Source organism: Erythrolamprus reginae, chromosome 6 (assembly GCF_031021105.1).
Source record: "Erythrolamprus reginae isolate rEryReg1 chromosome 6, rEryReg1.hap1, whole genome shotgun sequence".
NCBI lineage: Eukaryota > Metazoa > Chordata > Lepidosauria > Squamata > Dipsadidae > Erythrolamprus > Erythrolamprus reginae.
The window spans coordinates 69,526,977-69,547,578 of NC_091955.1; the positions used below are offsets into that span (position 1 = coordinate 69,526,977).

The 20,602-nt window shown below is 40.9% G+C and overlaps 1 protein-coding gene across 2 annotated transcripts in view; it reads left to right on the forward strand.

The window, feature by feature from the left end:
* CACNG2 (calcium voltage-gated channel auxiliary subunit gamma 2) overlaps window positions 1-20,602 on the forward strand; it is a 214,406-nt gene that overhangs the window by 75,759 nt on the left and 118,045 nt on the right. The window lies entirely within an intron of this gene.

Consider the following 20,602-nt stretch of genomic DNA (forward strand, 5'->3'; position numbering starts at 1 on the left):
GTAGGGAAAATAGGAGGAGGAAGTGTGCTGGATATTAGATTAGATTGGATTAGATTGGATTAGATTGGATTTAATTATTAGAGTGGAAAGGGACCTTGTAGGTCCCTAGTCCAACCCTATGCTCAAGCAGGAGTTTTATTATTTTATTATTTATTATTATTATTTATTAGATTTGTATGCCGCCCCTCTCCACAGACTCGGGGCAGCTCACAACAGTGATAAAAACAGTATACAATGATAAATCTAATATTAAAAGTCTATAATAATAAATCTAACATTAAAAGTCTAAAAAACCCCATTGTTTAAAAATCATACATACAACATACCATACATAAAACTGCATAGGCAAGGGGAGATATCTCAGTTCTCCCATGCCTGACGGCAGAGGTGGGTTTTAAGGAGTTTACGAAAGGCAAGGAGGGTGGGGGCAATCCTAATCTCTGGGGGGAGCTGGTTCCAGAGGGTTGGGGCTGCCACAGAGAAGGCTCTTCCCCTGGGTCCCGCCAGCCAACATTGTTTAGTCGACAGGACCTGTAGAAGGCCAACTCTGTGGGACCTAACCGACCGCTGGGATTTGTGCAGCAGAAGGCGGTCTCGCAGATATTCTGGTCCAGTGCCATGAAGGGCTTTATAAGTCATAACCAACACTTTGAATTGTGACCGGAAACTGATTGGCAACCAATGCAGAGTTCCTACACCAGTGATGGCGAACCTATGGCATGGGTACCATTGGTGGCACGCAGCGCCATATATGCCGGCACGCAAGCCGTTGCCCCAGCTCAACTCTAACATGCATGTGTGTGCTGGCCAGCTGATTTTTGGCTCACACAGAGGCTCTTGGAGAGCATTTTTGGCTTCCAGAGAGCCTTTTGGGGCTGGGGGAAGTTGTTTTTACCCTCCCCCGGCTTCAGGGAAGCCTTTGAAGCCTGAGGAGGTGAAACACGAGCTTACTGGGCCACCAGAAGTTGAGAAACAGACCATTTCCAGCCTCCAAAGGGCCTCTGAGGGGCAGGAGAAGCTGTCCCTCCCCATGTATTGAATTATGGATGTGGGCACTCATGCATGTGTGATAGCACACGCCCCTGCTGTTTTGGCACTTGAGGACAAAAAGGTTCACCATCACTCTCCTACACAATTTCGGACAAATAGCAGTCCAACCTCCCTTTAAAGTCTCAAGCGTTGGAGCTCTCTCAAGGATATGTTTGCTGTCTAGAGTTATTTGTAAAAATAATAAAGGCAGGAAATAAATAAATAAGAGAAAGAAAGAAAGGAAGGAAGGAAGGAGGGAGGGAGAGAGAGAGAAAGAAAGGGAAGGAAGGGAAAGAAAGGAAGGAAGGGAAAGAAGGAAGGAAGGAAAAGAAAGAAAGAAAGGAAGGAAGGAAGGAAGGAGGGAGGGAGAGAGAGAGAAAGAAAGGGAAGGAAGGGAAAGAAAGGAAGGAAGGGAAAGAAGGAAGGAAAGAGAGAGAGAGAGAAAGAAAGAAAGAAAGAAAGAAAAAAAGAAGGTCGTACGTCAAGGGCTTCCTGTATCATTGTGTTTGTTTACCAAATATTACCAGTACTGTACACTCAGGTTTCCCTCCATTTCACCCCAAACTCTCTTTTTTCAGACTCATTGTTCCAGCATTTTACTCTATCCTTGAAGCACCGTCAGGTGGTCAATTTGGTTCACTTTCTCTATTTCCTATTAAATACGCACCAGGCCTTGCATGTTTTCCATCCAAAGATACTTTATGCATGGCTGAACCTTTTCCCGCCTGAATGTCTTCTAGGAAAAGTAGATGAATGAACTTCACGATGGATGTAAGGTAGCCGTTCTGCACACTTCCCCTTTGAATGAATGGGAACTCCGAGCCGAATGTGAGCCGAGGTGGCGCAGTGGGTAGACTGTAGTACTGCAGCCCACTAAAGCTGACTGCTAAATCTGCAGGTCAGCAGTTCAAATCTCATCACCCGCTCCAGGTTGATTCAGCCTTCCATCCTTCCAAGGTGGGTAAAATGAGGACCTGGATTGTGGGGGCAATATGCTGGCTCTGTTAAAAGATGCTATTGCTAACATGTTGTAAGCCGCCCTGAATCTAAGGAGAATGGCAGCATAAAAAAATTGAATAAGTAAATAAGTAAATAAGTAAGTAAGTAAGTAAGTAAGTAAGTAAGTAAGTAAGTAGTAGGTAGGTAGGTAGGTAAGTAAGTAAGTAAGTAAGTAAATAAATAAACTAACTAACTAACTAACTAACTAACTAACTAACTAACTAACTCTTGAGTACCCCTGCACTGTCTTTACGCTGGAGCTACATGCATACTCAGACGTTTTCATCAACATCAAAAGATCAACTACTAGGCTAACATCTTCAGGGACCACTGTACAAGTTTTGTGCCACAGAAGATTAAGATAATGACTAAGCTGGAAGGAATATAGAAGGCAGGGTATGTCCAGTTATCTATTATGGATGAGAGAAGCATTGAACTTTAAGCAATGTAAAAATATTTTAATGTTACAGATTTAAAGGTCATAAACCCAACCAATTAATGAATAATATATAAACAAAACCAGAAATGAGGACAGCCCCAAACTTCTTGTCAACTACAGGATGATTCTTTCACTAGCTAAAGAGTTAGACACACTCACCATTCCTTCCTGGCAATCACTTCTGTTGTTCTCAGTCTAGTGCAATGATGGCGAACCTATGACACGGGTGCCACAGGTGGCACGTGGAGCCATATCTGCTGGTACGCGAGCTGTTGCTCTAGCTCAGCTCCAACGTACATGTGTGGCCAGCCAACTAATTTTTGGCTTGCACAGAGGCTCTGGGAGGGCATTCTTGGCTTCCAGAGAGCCTCTGGGGGGAAGGGGAGGGTATTTTTACCCTCCCCGACTCCAGGGGAACCTTTGGAGCCTGGGGAGGGTGAAACATGAGCCTACTGGGCCCACCAGAAGCTAAGGAACAGGCCGTTTCCAGCCTTCAGAGGGCCTCAGGGGCAGGGGAAGTTGTTTTCACCCTCCCCAGGCATTGAATTATGGGTGTAGGCACTCACACATGCACGATAGCATGCACACACGCTCTTTCAGCACCCGAGGAAAAATACATTCGCCATTATTGGTCTAGTGTTTTCTGTTGTCTGTTCTCCCTGAGTTCTCCCCTCCTCCCTTTTACTTAGTGCTCTTTCTCTCAGATGTCTTTTCAGCTTCACCTTACCAGCTGTCACAAACCAGCCTTCTCCTCCTGTGCTCCCTCCTTTACTTTGCCCCAGATTCCAAGACCTCAAAGCATCAGGCGCCGCACTTGCATGCATATACACAGAGAGAAATTACATGTCCCTCTATTTGATGGAGACATTAAAGGGCTTTTTCATGTGAAAGCGAACGGTCTGTCATGTAAAGGACTGGAGCATGGGACCATTGTTTTATCCTAATTGAAACACAATTCTGAATTAAGGTTTTGGAGAGTTATAGCAGTAAAGCAGAAAAATAAAATGCCATTCTGTTTAGACAAAAAAGAAAAAAAGAAAGATTGAAATCAGTATTAACGTTTTGCCTAAATCAGTGATTTTCAACATTTTTTGAGCCGCGGCACATTTTTTACATTTACGAAACCCTGGGGCACATTGAGCGGGGGGGGGGGGGGCAGGGGGCGGCTAAAAAAAGTTTGGACAAAAAAATTATCTCTCTCTTCCTCCCCTTCACTCTATTTTTTTCTCCCTCCCTTTCTCTCCCTTCCTTCCTTTCTCTTCCTTCCTTCCTCTTTTTTGCTCTCTTTCTCTCTCCCTCCCTCCCTCTATGTCTTTCTCTCTCTCTCCTTCCCTCCCTCTTTCTCTCTCTCTTGTTTTCTTTCTCTCTTTCTCTCTCTCTTTCTTTCTCTTGTTCTCTCTCTCTTGCTTTCTTTCTCTCTCTCTTATTCTCTTTCTCTCTCTCTCTTTCTTGCTTTCTCTCTCTCCTGCTTTCTTTCTCTCTGAGCTTCGCGGCACACCTGACCATGTCTCGCGGCACACTAGTGTGCCACGGCACACTGGTTGAAAAACACTGGCCTAAATAACTAAAGACCTCTTATTCTTATTTAACTTCCTGAGCTAAATCTTCCATGAAGTTGTGCTTGTTTGTTCCTTTTTTTAAAAAAATATTTTTTATTATTTTCAAAAAAGGACAAACAAAGACATACAACATTAAACATTTAAGGAGCTGCCATTGCTCCGCTTGTCGTAGAAGTCTAACTAATACAGAATATAAAAAACCCTAACTGTTACCAGATCTATGCAGAAGTACCACACTTGTGAATTACATTCTTGTTGAATTTAATTCTATATTTTTAATATTAAACTTGTTAATTGAATTTCTTTGTATTTTAAAAAGTTATATACTTGTATATGTATATATATATAAAAAGAGAAATAAACAAATTATTAGTAATACAGAGAAAAGAAAAAATAAACACTTCTAAGTTAGTTATAATATAAACTATTTCATTCTATCTTATACTTCTTCAAATAGTCATTGTTTGTTCCTTAACCATTCTTTCTCCGTGGTGGAAGTGGTTAGAGCCTCGGTGGTACAGTGGTTAGAGTGCAGTACTACAGGCTACCTCTGCTGATCATCAGTTGCCAGCAGTTTGGCAGATCGAATTGCAGTAGGCTCAATGCTAACTCAGCCTTCCATCCTTCCAAGGTTGGTAAATGAGGACCCAGATTGTTGGGGGCAATATGCTTACTCTGTAAACCACTTAGAGAGAATTGTAAACAGGGGTGGGCTACTGCCCAGATGGTGGGGAGAACACAGTGGGAAAATAGAGCTCCACCCCTGAGCACCCAATTTCCACTGAAAGGTGTTGAAAGAAAATGTAGGGCGTCCTGCATAAGCCACACCCACAATGTGGTAGTAAAAGTTTTGGTAGCCCTTCACTGGCTACAAAGCACTATGAAAAAGTATATAAGTCTAAATGCTATTGCTATTGCTATTCTGATCCAGTATGAACCCAAGCACTAGTTGTGTTAAATCCTTTGAAGGAGGAAGGAAGGATGCCAGGCCATGCCAACCCAAGGACAACCCCATCTGTCCATCCATTACCCTGGGGGGGAGTCACTAACCCCCCCAGAGAGGGTCCGCAACTTGGGCGTCCTCCTCGATCCACAGCTCACATTAGAGAACCATCTTTCAGCCGTGGCGAGGGGGGCGTTTGCCCAGGTTCGCCTGGTGCACCAGTTGCGGCCCTACTTGGACCGGGAGTCACTGCTCACAGTCATTCATGCCCTTATCACCTCGAGGCTCGACTACTGTAATGCTCTCTACATGGGGCTGCCTTTGAAAAGTGTTCAGAAACTTCAGATCATGCAGAATGCAGCTGCGAGAGCTATCATGGGCCTTCCTAAATACGCCCATGTTACACCAACACTCCGCAGTCTGCATTGGTTGCCCGTCAGTTTCCGGTCACAATTCAAAGTGTTGGTTATGACCTATAAAGCCCTTCATGGCACCGGGACCCCCTTCTGCCACACGAATCCCAGCGACCAGTTAGGTCTCACAGAGTTGGCCTTCTCCGGGTCCCGTCGACTAAACAATGTCATTTGGCAGGACCCAGGAGAAGAGCCTTCTCTATGGTGGCCCCGACCCTTTGGAACCAACTCCCCCCAGATATCAGAGTTGCCCCCACCCTCCTTGCCTTTCGTAAGCTCCTTAAAACCCACCTCTGTCATCAGGCATGGGGGAATTGAGACTTTCCCTTCCCCCTAGGCTTATAAAATTTATGCATGGTATGTCAGTATGTATGATTGGTTTCTTAAACTGAGGTTCTTTTTTAAATTAACTTAAATATTAGATTTGTTTACATTGTATTATTATTGCTGTTAGCCGCCCCGAGTCTACGGAGAGGGGCGGCATACAAATCTGATAAGTAAGTAAGTAAGTAAGTAAGTAAGAAAAGTAAGTAAGTAAGTAAGTAAGTAAGTAAATAAATAAATAAATAAATTCAAAGGAACCATCTATTTATTATAACCACAACAGCACAACAATGCAGGATCCAAACTAGGAAATACTGAACAAATTAAGCCACACCTGGCCGCTATATATACCCTGCTGCCAGGCGCAGCCAGCCAATGCGGTTTCTGGATTTTCCCGCCTGAACCCAGGATGTAACAAGTTGTATGTAAATTGCACGGTAATACTTTGAAGAATGATAATTATGTTTATATCACAAAAGAAGAAGAAATGCTCTGTCCTCCCAATCTTGTGGCACCGCTGTTGATTGGAAGACCACCGAGCTAAAAAAGTGTCTCACCCAGCATATATTTGTAGGTCACCAGAGTGAAGAAGGTAAATTACTATATCCAGAAGACCCAAGGTTACAAAAGATAGAAGAATATTTTTATCTGTGGTATCACATTCCCCAGCAGTGGTTTACAGGTAGTCCTTGAATTACAACAGTTATTTTTGTGATCATTCAAAGTTACTACAGCACAGTGATTTACGACCATTTTTCACAGTTACAACGGTTGTAGCATCCCCCTGGTCACATGATCAAAATTCAGATACTTGGCAATTGGTTCGTATTTATGACAGTTGCAGTATCCTGGGCTCATGGGATCTGACAAGTCGACGGGGAAGCCAGATTCACTTAACAACCATGTTATTAACAAATGCAAATGATTCACTTAACAACTGTGGCAAGAAAAGTCATCATATGGGACAAAACTCAATTAACAAAGGTTTCAACATAAATTTTGGCCTCAAGTGTTGTAACTCAAGGGCTACCTGTATTGTGGCTGGAGGTCTTTCAGAAGCAGCATGACCATAAAAAGAAGCATCCTTTATGTTGATTTGTCATAAAGACCAAATATAGGAAATTTATTCCTAATTAGTATTATTGTTGTTCATACAGTGCTATCTATATTTATTGTAATTTACTGTTTTTATATGTTTTAAGCCACCCCGAGTCTTCGGAGAGGGGCAGCATAGAAACCAATAGATGGATGGATGGATGGATGGATGGATGGATGGATGGATGGATGGATGGATGGATGGATGGATGGATGGATAGATGGATAGATGGATAGATGGATAGATGATGGATAGATGATGGATAGATGATGGATAGATGATGGATAGATGATGGAGAGATGGAGAGATGGGTAGATGGGCAGATGGGCAGGTGGGCAGGTGGGCAGGTGGGCAGATGGGTAGGTAAATTGGTAAACAAGTAAATAATATACAAGAATGGTATTTTCATTATGCAAGGTAGAGGAGGCTGTACCATGAAGGCTGTTTCTTCATAACTTGGGTTAATTTTTATCAAATTTTAGTTGCCATAGAACAGGAGAGATTCTTAGGAGATTTGACTCAAAGTAGGGGTGGGCTCCAGCCGGACCACTAAATTGGGCTCGCCGCCACAGCTCATGACTGTTTGCGGGGCCAGCGCGATTTTGCTTCTGCACCTGTGGAGGTAGCAAAATCATGCATGGAGCCACAGGTGCGCCTATGTTTTGGCATGCGTGGAAGCAAAAAAACCTCATCGAAACACGGGCGCACCTGTGGCTCCGTGCACGATTTTGCTATCTCCACAGGCGCAGAAGCAAAATCGCACTGGCTCTGCAAGCACTCATGAGCCGCCGCGGCGAGCCCAATTTAGCGTTCCAGCTAGCAGCCCCCCCCCCCACCTTGCTCAAAAGTCAAGTGAGTTGAGAAACCATTCAGATTGTTTCCCTACAATTTCAGTATTCTGATAGGTCTTTACAGAGACCACTGACAATTTAATATTGGTGGGGTTGGTGGGAAACATCTCTGTTACTCACTGCTCTTTTGTGCATTTTCATGGTGACTTAGCAAATTCTGTACTGACTTCACTGGCTACATCAGTCCTTAACAATGGTTGGATTCAGACTGGCGGTCCATGCATACTTCTCCCTTATTAAATCTGCAGCTTTCAGTCTCTCTCAGAATCAGCTTTGCTGGAGATGAAAGTACTTCTTATCCCTTTGGAGATTTCTGCTATAGCACCATTTCTTGACAATTAGGTAGGTCATCAGTTTTTCCTTCCAGCTGCCAGCATCTCTGAAGAAGGATTATCTCTGAATTGCTAACAGGTGCTAGTTTAACAATTATATTTCATCCAAGTTTTTTTTTTCCACTCCACTCATTCCAAGTTACTAAATGAGCCACTGGGCAAATCTCTGGTTTTGGATTTTGCCCCAGAAAGCTTTAAAAGCCTAAACATCTTATCTTCTAAGGCTTTTCATGCCTTTATGGACTCCATCCCATTTCGTCCCTTCTTTCCAAAGTGTTAGAAAGTGCTTGCTAAAATATATTTGGAAGACTTTTCCATGCTTCAAGAGCATTAGCATGTGTAAGGAAGTAAATCAGTTCATAAGCATAAAGCATTTCCCTATTTTCCTTTGCAATGCATAGGAAATGAATTGTATTTGAGGCTTGCATTATTTGATGCTTTATGTTTGGTTGATAAACCAAGAAATAACAATTGCATTTCCCTCTAGGAGGTCTATAAGTCCTTCTGTAAGCTTCATGTGTAGTAAATTTCATGAATGCAGTGAACGTATGCTGAAATAATATTTCTTAACGTAGGAGGCATTGGAGCAAGCATCCTTAGCAGACTGAAAATTTAGTGCTGATGTATACCTGGTCTACAGTTTATCCTTCTAGCCTAGTATAGTCATCTTTCCCTGTCTTCAGAGTTCTGGCAAAAGCCTTTTCCATCTATTGGCTGCAGCCTGGCATCAGCTACAATGACCCAACTATCTTTGGACAACACTTTTGTCGGATGTAATGTGATATCTAAGAAGAATGGAGTGGTACAAACATAGTAAGTCATGTGCAGTAGTTACATAATCAGCAGATTTAATTAAAATGTATCAAAGAGATCCTTTTTCAGGTTGAATTGAAAGATCTACGGAGAGACTTTTGTAGAATGGTCTAGTGCTTACTAGGATCTGTTGGTTTTGATACCTTGATTAATATTAATATAAAAGTGTTTATTCATTCTAGTACAGCACACGGAGGGTCGGTCTCCTCGTCGCCAATGTAATAACTCTCAAAGAAAGGTTGAATCAAGCAAGGTTTATTTCGCTAACAGGACAAGGAAGTCGATTCAGTCAAGAAGCAATGGAGTATTGAGAGCTCTATACAATGACAGTTCTCACTATTTATACAATCTAGCCCAGCAACAGGGCAGTTTTACAAAGATACATTTTTAGCGCCAAAAGAAGGCAACCAATCAACATGCAATAAACAAACCTGAACTTTTGAATTTTACCCTGTCTGGGTAAGTCCCCCTGGCAAATATCTAACACCTTCCATGTGGCAAAAAATAGCCAATAGCTATGGGAAACTCCACCCTTTATATCAAAGCAGATTTCTCCATATTTTCTCCTTACATCATAAAGGAGAAATCATAAAAATGTGGTCTACATAGCTTTAGAAAACCAGAAAAGGAATAAAGATCAGAAAAGGAGTTAAACGGAAGACTTTATTTTCATTTTAAACAGTTACAAATGTTACAATTATTTACCACAACTGCATCTTTAAAAATGGTATCAAAAACTTCATGTGATTTTTTTTTAACGTAAGCATTCCTGAAAGAGGGGGGAACAATGGTAGCTGACAGAAAACTGTGAAGAAATTGTGAATTAATAATCAGGAAGCTAATTCAAAAAACAAAATTCTACTTGTTAGCAATGTTGTGACACCAATGCAACGCTAGTCTCAATATTTGGATATACAAGACTACAGTCAGACCTTAAAAATCTGTTCAAACCCAAGCTGTTGTTTCAATAAAAGCATTGCATTGACATTGTAGTGGAGAAAATGCAACAACAGGCATTTGCCTAACTGTTTTTCTCTTGATAGAAAACTGGTCTTTTGTCAGCATTTTGAACAGGCTAGAACAGGGGTCCCCAAATTTGGCAACTTTAAGACTTATGGATTTCAACTCCCAGAATTTTCCAGCCAGCCCAATGGTGCCTCTGCCGGCAAAACTGGAAATCTACGCATGGCCCTTTGAAGCTCCATTTTCAGCAATGAAGCCTCCTGCAGCCCTCTGCAAGCAACAATGGAGCTCAGGGAGGCTGCGCAAGTTGACCATGCCCCTCTCTGGCCCCCAGGTCAAATACAACCCTGATACAGCCCTCAATGAAATTGCATCTGGCAATTATAGGGTATGTTCTCTGGCAATGAAAAAAATGGTAACAGTTAGCATAGCAAGGAATGGGAGCATGGGAAGCTGAGGATTTTTCAACCAAATAGAATGTGCTTTGTCAAGTTGATGCTTGTTGAGTCTGCTGATGCTAGTTGGCTTGGCAGCCCAGCCCAGCCTGAATGCTCAGAGAGCCTGACTTCTTTTGCAAAAGTTTACAATATATATCCTCTCAACTGCATCTCTGAAAGTTCAAACCCATGGTTCCAAGTAGGGGTTTTTTTAAAAAAAAAAATTGTAACACACACACATACACACACTAATTTTGTTTATGGATTTCTAAGGTATGGCCAGACAACATCTTCTATTTTCATCCTTCCCACATTTTTCAATCTATAAATTAAAGAGAAAAAGATTGAATGGTTGCCCAGTAAAACTAAGGGTTTTCCGACTTCAAATCCCAAGTTGGGCAGGAGTTTATTCATTTTATTTTATTTGTTTGTTTGTTTTGTCAAGTATGTATTGGTGGTATACAAAGATATAATAATATTTATATACAGGATACTAGTAAAAGAGAAACATTAGGACAGGGGACAAAAGGCACGCTGGTGTATTTATGCACGTCCCTTACTGACCTCTTAGGAATTGGGAGAGTTTCAAGTTTGTTGAGATCTGAGATTATTCACAAATGATAATACTGTAAATAAGCAAAAGATTGCACATTTTCTCAAGTTAGGGTATTTCACTTGGAATTGAGATTGTTCAAGAATATCCTTGCTTTCTTTTAAGCATGTTATATAGCATTGTAACACTTTCCTTCCACTCCAACCTCACTTGTATTTGGAATGGGAGAAGATAGTAGAAATTTAATAGAAATTGTAGATCATTTTTAGAATGTTCTCAGCTGATTGGATATATCAGGGATTTATAGTAGTAGTTCAAGTCAACAGACTAGAGAGACCTTTGCCATCAATGTCATCTACCAAAAGATGCTGCACAGCTATTCTGCATTTCCTTCCCTAATAGAAATATAAATGTTTAAAGATAAGACAGATGAAATGGAGGGAGGGAGGTATAAGAGTACGATGATATGATATGATGCTCTCTAATCAGCCATGAGAGTCAGGCAGAAAATTAAAGCTCCATCTGGAAACATGATGGTCCAGAGATAAACAATGTAAGATTCCAGGAAAGCCACATTTCTACAAAAAGGCAAATTTCAGCAGAGTATTTGTGATGCCAAATGGGGTTACCACTTTTTATGCCAAGCGACAGTCATTGCCCTTTTAGTTTCCAAATGGGTAAACCATGTCCATCTGTTGAAGTCATTTCAGTGCCAGGTAAAGATTTTCCCTTCTTCTTGCCTAGGAGTTTCAACTCAATTTGGTTGTAGTCGTTTCCTAAAATGCTGCTCAGCTGTGAATTCTTTAAATCTCTTTTAATTCGCCTTACTGTCTCTCCTGTTATGATGAAATTCATCTTTGGCATTTTATAAAACATGCCAATATAATGATGGCTAAAATAAAAACCAGTTTATTATGACCTGAGGTTTCATAAAGTGAGATTCACAAAAGCCCCTGGACTTTAAAATAATTGATAGAACATATGGTGCCGTCATTGATCCACTCAGTTCACCATAGTCCTCAGTGGGATCAAAAAAGTTCAGTAAGATCCACCAATAGGTAGAAGTTTCTGATTTCCAACTATTTAACAATAAAAAGAATCTCCCTGTGATTATATTCACATAGCATATTTAACTTTGTTCCTAAACAGGATTGCACAATGTACAAAATTATAGACTAAATGGATGATTCACACAATACAAATCTAATCAAGGTCAGTATTAATAGCCTTCATACGCGATGCAAATGCAGCCATTTTTATTAGCTGACCTAATTATTTGCAGAAACACTTTACTGTGCCTTTTCCTCTCTTTAAGTGAAATAAAACTTGAAAGTTTTGTTTCTCTTGGGGAAAGCCAAGATAAGTTTGTGCTAAATTTAAGGGCTCAATTCTGATAATTAAAACAATTAATTGAGCTGGGCATGTGTTCAGAGATCCATATCTAATTTTGAGAATACAGTATTATAGCTCCACTGAGCTTCACCATATAAACATTTAGCTCCAGTTGGTTCATTTTGGAAATCTACTATTCTAGCTTCTAAAAGGCTACTGTCAAGCCTGTCTGCCCATTTCTGGGGTGCTGTGACTGATAACATTTCCAGATGTTTGGTTGAGAATAATACTACCCCAGATCCAGTCAAAATGGGAACTTGAATTTGGGAATAATCCAGGGAACCTATCACAAGAAAGGTGTGAGTTGTATTTGAAGTATAAACCAATACTTCCATAGACAACAGTTAATTGACAAAGTGGAAGAAAAACTGGTGTGTATGACGTATCGAATACGAGTTGTAATAGAATGTTAACATAGTTTGAACCGCTATTAGGATTAGCCCCACTTTCGTCCAACTTTCTTTTCTTTTTTTAAAATGTCTGTGTTGTTTTGTGTATTGTATTGATCTATGTATTTCAATAAAAGTTTTTTTTTTAAATTTAAAAAGACAAAGTGGAAGAAAGATAGCAGAAATGCCCGGTCAGCAGCTTAAACCACCGGCCGAACTTGCCCCCAGAGCCAGCGGACGCTTCCTTGAGCTCTGCGGAGCTCCAAACTTCCGGTTTCTGTTGAAACCGGAAGTTCAGCTTTTGGCAGTGCGCCAAGGAGGCGCGCTGCATGCAGGGCCTGGGGGGAGGTCCTGGATCGCCCTATTTAAGGACGGTCGAGCAGGACCTCCTCCTTGCCCTGCTGGATCTCGAAGCGAACACACGCCCGCCCTCCGCTATCAACAGTGTGTCTGAAAGAGGTCGCTTCAGGGCCGAATAGGAATTTTTTGCGGCTTCCCCTTTAGAGGCGGCCATTTCTTCGCCTATTCCACACTGACGGTACAGACGGAATGGTTAGGGAGTGCGGCGCTATATAGATATTTTAATTAGGCTTCCCTCTGGTCACTGGGGTTGGCAGGTTAGGAGCGGAAATGGGCAATAGGAGTGACTGCGCATGCTCCTTTGGGTATCTTTTAAATGGATGATGGACCGCCTCTCTCCATGAACTATAGGTTGTTACAACATCGGGGATTGGAGAGAGGATGCCCATGGGACTCACCAGATCCAATTTCCCTCGGGGATTGGAGGGTGAGCTCCTCCCACATGCCAAAGGGCGTGGCTCGGATCCAGATGAAGGTGGCTACCTTCACCTGGTTCAGCAAGGTGTTTTGCCCAATGTTGCCCAGGAAGGTTCTGGCAGGAATTTCCGCCCTGTTAGTTTTTGGCCTCTGCAGGTCCTTTGTTTATAGCTGAATTTGAATATTTAAATTTACGTATTTAAAGTTACATTATTTAAATTTATGCTAATTTAATAAAGTGACCCTATATTTAACCCATACACTGTCTCAGCATCTTTACTCCACTTCCAGGGCAAATCCCCTTAGCTGTTCCTTCCAGAGTCATTTGCCTCTCCCTGTTGTAATCTCCTCATATCAAGACAAAGGACTAAGTCTACTACAGAGCTGGAAAGAAGAAATAGGGCTGCCTTTCGCTCACTTCTGTTGGAAATACCCCTGTTCGAGTATTAGTCTGCTTTACTCAGGCCAGCTATCTTACCACAGAATAGGCAACCCATATTTTGGACTACAGCTGCCTCAATTATGGCATTTCTTCCAAAATCTCTGTAACTGCTGTCAAATATTCACTCTGCAACTATTTTCAATAGTGGTAGCAGCTGTAGGGATATTACTGTTTACATACTGCAGATGTTAATTGTTTCCAAGCGCTCTGACATAATCACACAAGCAGTTAGTCATGGCAGTTAACCTTGATTATTGTGCATAGTGAATCATTGCCATATCCTAGGCCCACAAAGAGGTTGCCTTCTGGCAAGTTGAACTCTGTCAACTTGGGCAGTTTGAAGGACTGGTTTTACTTTCGAATCGATTTTCTCCTGCAGGTTTTCGTTTTCGTTTTGCGGGTTTGTTTCTTGGGTTGTTTCAAATAATATTGTTAATTAGTAATGTTTTCAATTGAATTCTTTGTCATATTCTGTTCTGTCTGGGTCCCCCCAGACGCCAACACCAACCAAAAAGAGTAGCCAGACACACTGGTAAAAAGCAAAGGCAGTTTATATACTTGAAAGCAAACACAGGTAACAAAAAACTGTTCTTACAGACAGGAACACGATGAAGCTTCACAGAGGTTTCACGAAGGCCAGGCAATAAAACAGGATTCTTGCTGGCAAAAACAACGCTGGAGATAATAAAAACCCACGCCTCCCCCATGTCTTCCAGACTTCTAGGCCACAAGCCAAGATCAGAGACGCCAAGAATCGAAGCAAGGTCACAGGACTCCCAGTTGATAACTCTCCACAAGACTGTAAGGGCGGGCCTGCTTTTTCAACCCTGCTGAGGAGAACCACACCCAAACCCAGCTGTTGCCAATTCAGGGATGGAAATACCTTTCTAATTGGCCCCGTCTTTGAGCTGTACGTCTCTGCCTCATGTCTATTATAGCCTGTGCGTCTTCATCCAATGAATCCAGGCTACTAGCTGGGGAGAGCCCCCCCCCCCCCCGGGGGTCTCAGGCTGCTCTCCCTCCTCCTCTTCCTGACGTTCCTCTCCCTCGTCTGCCTGGTCCTCTCCCTCCTGCTCACTGTCCCCCTCCTCTGGGCATGGATCCGGCAGAGATCCAGCCGGTCCCTGAGGAGCCTCAGGCTGAATCACAACATATTCAAACTAGAAATTGTTAGAAGAACTTTACTTTTTTTGACCAGAGTTGATATATAATGTACGTATAACAAAAGCATGAGCCAAACCAAACACAACTTTATTGTCATCATTTATTTCATTAATATCTTCTCTTCCATTAATATCTTCTGATCCCCTTTAATGGAAAAACAAAGCATCTAACTGAAGTTTGCATATTGCACAATGATTTAAAAAAATAAATTTTCATTGGTGTGCAATGCTGTTCTGTGTTTTTTGAAGAGTTAATATCGTCCCCACCCAGAGAGCCAGAAACATGAAATACAAAAGCTCTATGGCAGAAATGTTTTAACAAAATTAATGGCCTATGTTGCAATCTAGAATGGCTTTGCTCCATTTCCTTGCCTTCCTAATTCCATGTGTTTATGCACTAATTCAGTATTTTCTTTTTTAAAGCTTTGTATGTACTGTATTTCTCTATATATGAAAAATGCAATTTCGCACGAGCATTTTTTCTTTATAACGCAAAGCAATTATATATTATTTCCGAGATACATACACATGCACACACACTTTTATTAGAGTCTTGCACTTTAGAAATAGAGAAAATCATTAATATTGATACATGGAGTGTGAATCAGATAAGCCTGCTTTAAAATAGCAATTGAGCAAATTTCCCTCCCAACCTGTAGGACTGAACTGCAAGAATAGAGGCACAGCCATAGGTGGCAATTAAAAAAATATGGAAAACTATAGAACTTTGCTGACAGCTAAAGGTTTATCAGTTTTGGAAGCCCAAATCTTGAGCTGGATTTAACTAGCTCTCATAATACTATGGTACAGTGGTACCTCTACCTAAGAATGCCTCTACTTAAGAACTTTTCTAGATAAGAACTGGGTGTTCAATATTTTTTTGCCTCTTCTTAAGAACCATTTTCTACTTAAGAACCCAAGCCTGGAAAAATTTCCCAGGAAATTTGAGAGCGGCATGAAGGCCCAGCCAGTTTCCTGCCATTCTCCCTGGGTTTCTCTCTCTGGTGCAGTGTATGGGAGGCGCGTGCTCCTCCTCACCGCCTCAGAGTCCCTCTTTTTTTTTTAAGCCTTAAAGTTTTGGATTTTTTTAAAATTCCTCTGACCTCACCTTCTTCCTTCAGCAGCAACTCTCCTCCTCCTCTTCTTCCTCCTCCTCCTCCCACCCAAATTCTGAGCTTTTATTTCTTTCCTAATGGGTTTGCACGCATTATTTGCTTTTACATTGATTCCTATGGGAAAAATTCCTTCTACTTACAAACTTTTCTACTTAAGAACCTGGTCAAGGAATGAATTAATTCTTAAGTAGAGGTACCACTGTATTATTAATATACCCTGATGGCCTTATTCTCACTATATAGAGAATTCCTGCATTTTAGAAGATGAAAAAGTGATCATACAACATTAGAGGCAAGAGAAGAAATGGAAGAGGTTGGTATTATTTTGTTTATGCTGAACATCAATAAATAAGGAACAAGATGAAAGAAAATGAATGGAGAAAGCTTGGTTAGTTATATTACATTAAATTCTTTGAAGGCACGAGAAATCCTCAGGCTTCTTTACAAAGCAAAATGGCAATTTCCCTACTCATTATTTATATAGTCTTCCAAAATCATCTAACCATCTTTGTACTGATGTAACATCAAAGAGGTTAGACTTTATATCAACTGAGCAATACAATAAGTGACAGACACTAAAAGATACTATAAGTAAATAGTGACAAAAAGGCCTATAGCTGAAGAACTTGCTATGGAAAGCCTGTGAAGTTTTTTATGATGTTCCAAAGAATTCCTTTTGTCTGTGTCCTAAAATAGAGGGTGTTTATAATAATTTGTGACATACAGTAATATTGAAGAATACCCATTGTACAATTCTGTGCTTCTCAGTTCAACATACAAATCCAGTCTGGGCTTATGGTTAAAATAACTTTATTTTTTGCTGCAACATTATTTGTTTGTTTGTTTGTTTGTTTTCTTACTTATTTATTTAAAGAATTTATATTTCACGCAACTTGCATATTGTGAGCCTGAGTAATATACAATAAATTAAACAAAAATCTACATAACCTTTGGTTGGATAATCAGCTAGATGTTTTGACTGAATATGGCATTTTGCCCATCTATCAAATCTTTTCCAAAGACCTGGGATAGGCAGAGGTGGCTGTTTAATAATATTAAAAATATTGTCACGAGATATCTTTAATAAGCTGTTTTGAGCAAATTGACTGATGATGATTTTGTCAATGCCAATGGTCTTCAAGTGGTACTACAAATCTTTTGGGATTGTACCTAAAGTGCCTATTATTAGTAGTACTGGCCTTGCTTTCCTTTGTTGCAATTGTTCTACTTACATTTTCAGGGCTTTGTGTTTTTTCTATTCCATTCTGTTTCAAACAGTGAAAGGCTACCAAGAAAATATTATTTTACTGAAAGAGTAGTAGATCCTTGGAACAAACTTCCAGCAGACGTGGTTGGTAAATCCACAGTAACTGAATTTAAACATGCCTGGGATAAACATATATCCATCCTAAGATAAAAATACAGGAAATAGTATAAGGGCAGACTAGATGGATGATGAGGTCTTTTTCTGCCATCAGTCTTCTATGTTTCTACTACCACACTGTGGGCGTGGCTTATGCAGGACACCCTGCATTTTCTTTCAACATATTTCAGTGTAAATTGGATGTTCTAGGGTGGAGCTCCATTTTCACTACCCCACTGCATTCCCCCCCCCCCATCCGGGCAGTAACCCACCCCTGGTTTCAAAGTACAGTACTGCAGTTTTTTTATCAACAATTGTTAGAGCCAGGGTGTTATCTGGCTGCTTTATTTTCTATTATAGTCAGCAGTGGGCTATGAGCCGGAATGTTAAATTGCGCTCACCGTCGTGGCTCGTAAGTTCTTGCAGGACCAGCACAATTTTGCTGCTGCACCTGTCGAGATAGCAAAATTGCACCCGCGTTTCGGTGAGGTTTTACCTGCAGCTCCGTGCGCGATTTTGCTACCTCCATAGGTGCAGCAGCAAAATCGCGCTGGTCTCTCAAGAACTTATGAGCCGCGGTGGTGAGCGCAATTTAGCGTTCCGCAATTTAGCCCACTGCTGATTATAGTTCTTGCTTAGCAAATGATATTTCTTGCAGATATTCAAATGCATCATTGTTGCTGCTTTGTCATATCATTGTCTGTAATCAGACTGTGAAACTTCTGCAGGTGGTCTATTGTTTCTTTAGCTTATTAACATTTAATTTACAAGATCAATATGGTTGCCTCTCTTATATATAAAACCACAAACTAAAAAACCACAAAATGTAAAACGGATAAAACAAAAGGGTTTTTTTTTTTAATGTAAAAGGCATCTTGGCTATTTTATTATTGATTTCTTTTATTTATTTATTTATTTATTTATTTATTTATTTATTTATTTTGTCCAATACACAATAATACACAATGAAGGTTATAGAGGATATAGTAGAGAAGAAATACAAGATATAGCAGAGACTATAGGACAGGGGACGGAAGACACTCTAGTGCACTTATGTACAGCCCTTACTGAACTCTTAGGAATCTGGAGAGGTCAACCGTGGATAGTCTAAGGGTAAAATGTTGGGGGTTAGGGGATGATACTACGGAGCCCGGTAATGAGTTCCACGCTTCAACAACCCGATTACTAAAGTCATATTTTTTACAGTCAAGTCCCAAGATACTCTCAACCAACTATCCACAACCTCCCATCTATACTTGTGCCAGGAGAAAGTGTCATTTCTCCATTATATCTTAAACTGTTTATTATTATTCAATAATAAAAATTTGTTAAAGCTCAAAACATGAATATCCAAACAGGAAATCACATCCTACCCTCCCATCTCCCCCCCCCTCTCTCTCTCGCTCACTCCCCCCCCCCGTCTCGCTCTCTCGCTTGCTCGCTCTCACTCTCTCACACACACACACACACATTCCAAATTTTCCCAGCCCCAAAGCCTGAGTATTACTTTTTAAATTCACCTCTTGCCTTCTTAGGGGCCTTTCTGCAGGCCTTGTCTCCTGTGCAGAAACTAACTGAAGGTGAAGCTGGATTTAAAAATCCCTTCTGGATTTGAATCCCTTCCTCCACTTAGACCTTGGTCATGCCCAGGTGAAAGTTTTGTCTGAACCATGATTAATGGGACTGCTGATCTGTGAATTCTCCTTCTATCCTTGCAAGAAAGCAAATTGGATGCACCCATGTCCACACCTGGTTCACAATAATAGTTTCTCCTCAAGTTTTCCTGCTTTTACAAGCAAGACAATAATAGTTGGGCCTTCTCCATGGTTATATCCTTTGTACCTGCAAATGGTGGAACACTGCTGGCAGATTTTTTTAATCTCATTCAGGAATAACAGTTAGTTAGTTAGTTAGTTAGTTAGTTAGTTAGTTAGTTAGTTAGTTAGTTAGTTACTTACTTACTTACTTACTTACTTACTTACTTACTTACTTACTTACTTACTTACTTACTTACTTACTTACTTATTTGTTTATTTTGACTTCTATGCCGCTCAATCCCGAAGGACTCAGAGTGGCTTACAATAAACAATATAAATACAAAAACAATAAAAAAGAAGTCGAATATAAAATCTAAAACAATAAATCCCTCATTAAAAAGCCCATGATAGAACAGTCACAACAACATGCATACATACCATTCATACAATTTGGCCATGATGGTTGTTAGTTTATGGCCCCCAGGCCTGCTGGCAAACCCAGGTCTTCATGGCCTTACAGAAGGCCAGTAGGGTGGGAGCAGTACAGACATCGGGGAGGGGGGGGGAGTTGATTCCATAGAGCTGGGGCAGCAACAGAGAAAGCCCTCCCCAGCGGTCCTGCCAACTTGCATTGCTTAGTCGACAGGACCTGGAGGAGGCCAACTCTGTGTGCTCTTATTGGTTTCTGGGAGATGAGCGACAAGAGGCGGTCCCGTAAATAGTCTGACCCTGAGCCATGTAGGGCTTTATAGGTAATAACCAACACCTTGAATTGTGCCCGGAGACTAATAGGAAGCCAGTGCAGCTCGTGGAGCATAGGTGTTACATGGGTGTACCGAGGTACACCCATGACAGCTCACATGGCTGCACTTATATTTCACTTTCTCATTTTAACTACAGTGTTCCCTCAATTTCCGCGGGGGATGCGTTCCGAGACCACCCGCGAAAGTCGAATTTCCGCGAAGTAGAGATGCGAAAGTAAATACACCCTTTTTGGCTATGGACAGTATCACAAGCCTTCCCTTAAAACTTTAAACCCCTAAATTACCATTTCCCATTCCCTTAACAACCATTTACTCACCATTATTACTGGTACTCACCATTGAATAAGACACTTAGTGATCCTGATATTTATAAACATAATTATTTATTAACAATAATTATTTTTTTTGTTATTTATTTGCCAAAATTATTAGTTTGGCAATGATATATGATGTCATTGGGTGGGAAAAACCGTGGTATAGAAAAAAGCCCGCAAAGTATTTTTTAATTAATATTTTTTGGAAAACCGTGGTATAGGAAAAAAACCGCAAAGTATTTTTTAATTAATATTTTTTGAAAAACCGTGGTATAGGCTATTCACGAAGTTCGAACCCACGAAAATCGAGGAAACACTGTATTCCAAAATCCAAATGCTAGGGTGAAGATTAAGGCTGGATGAAACAGATTAGCT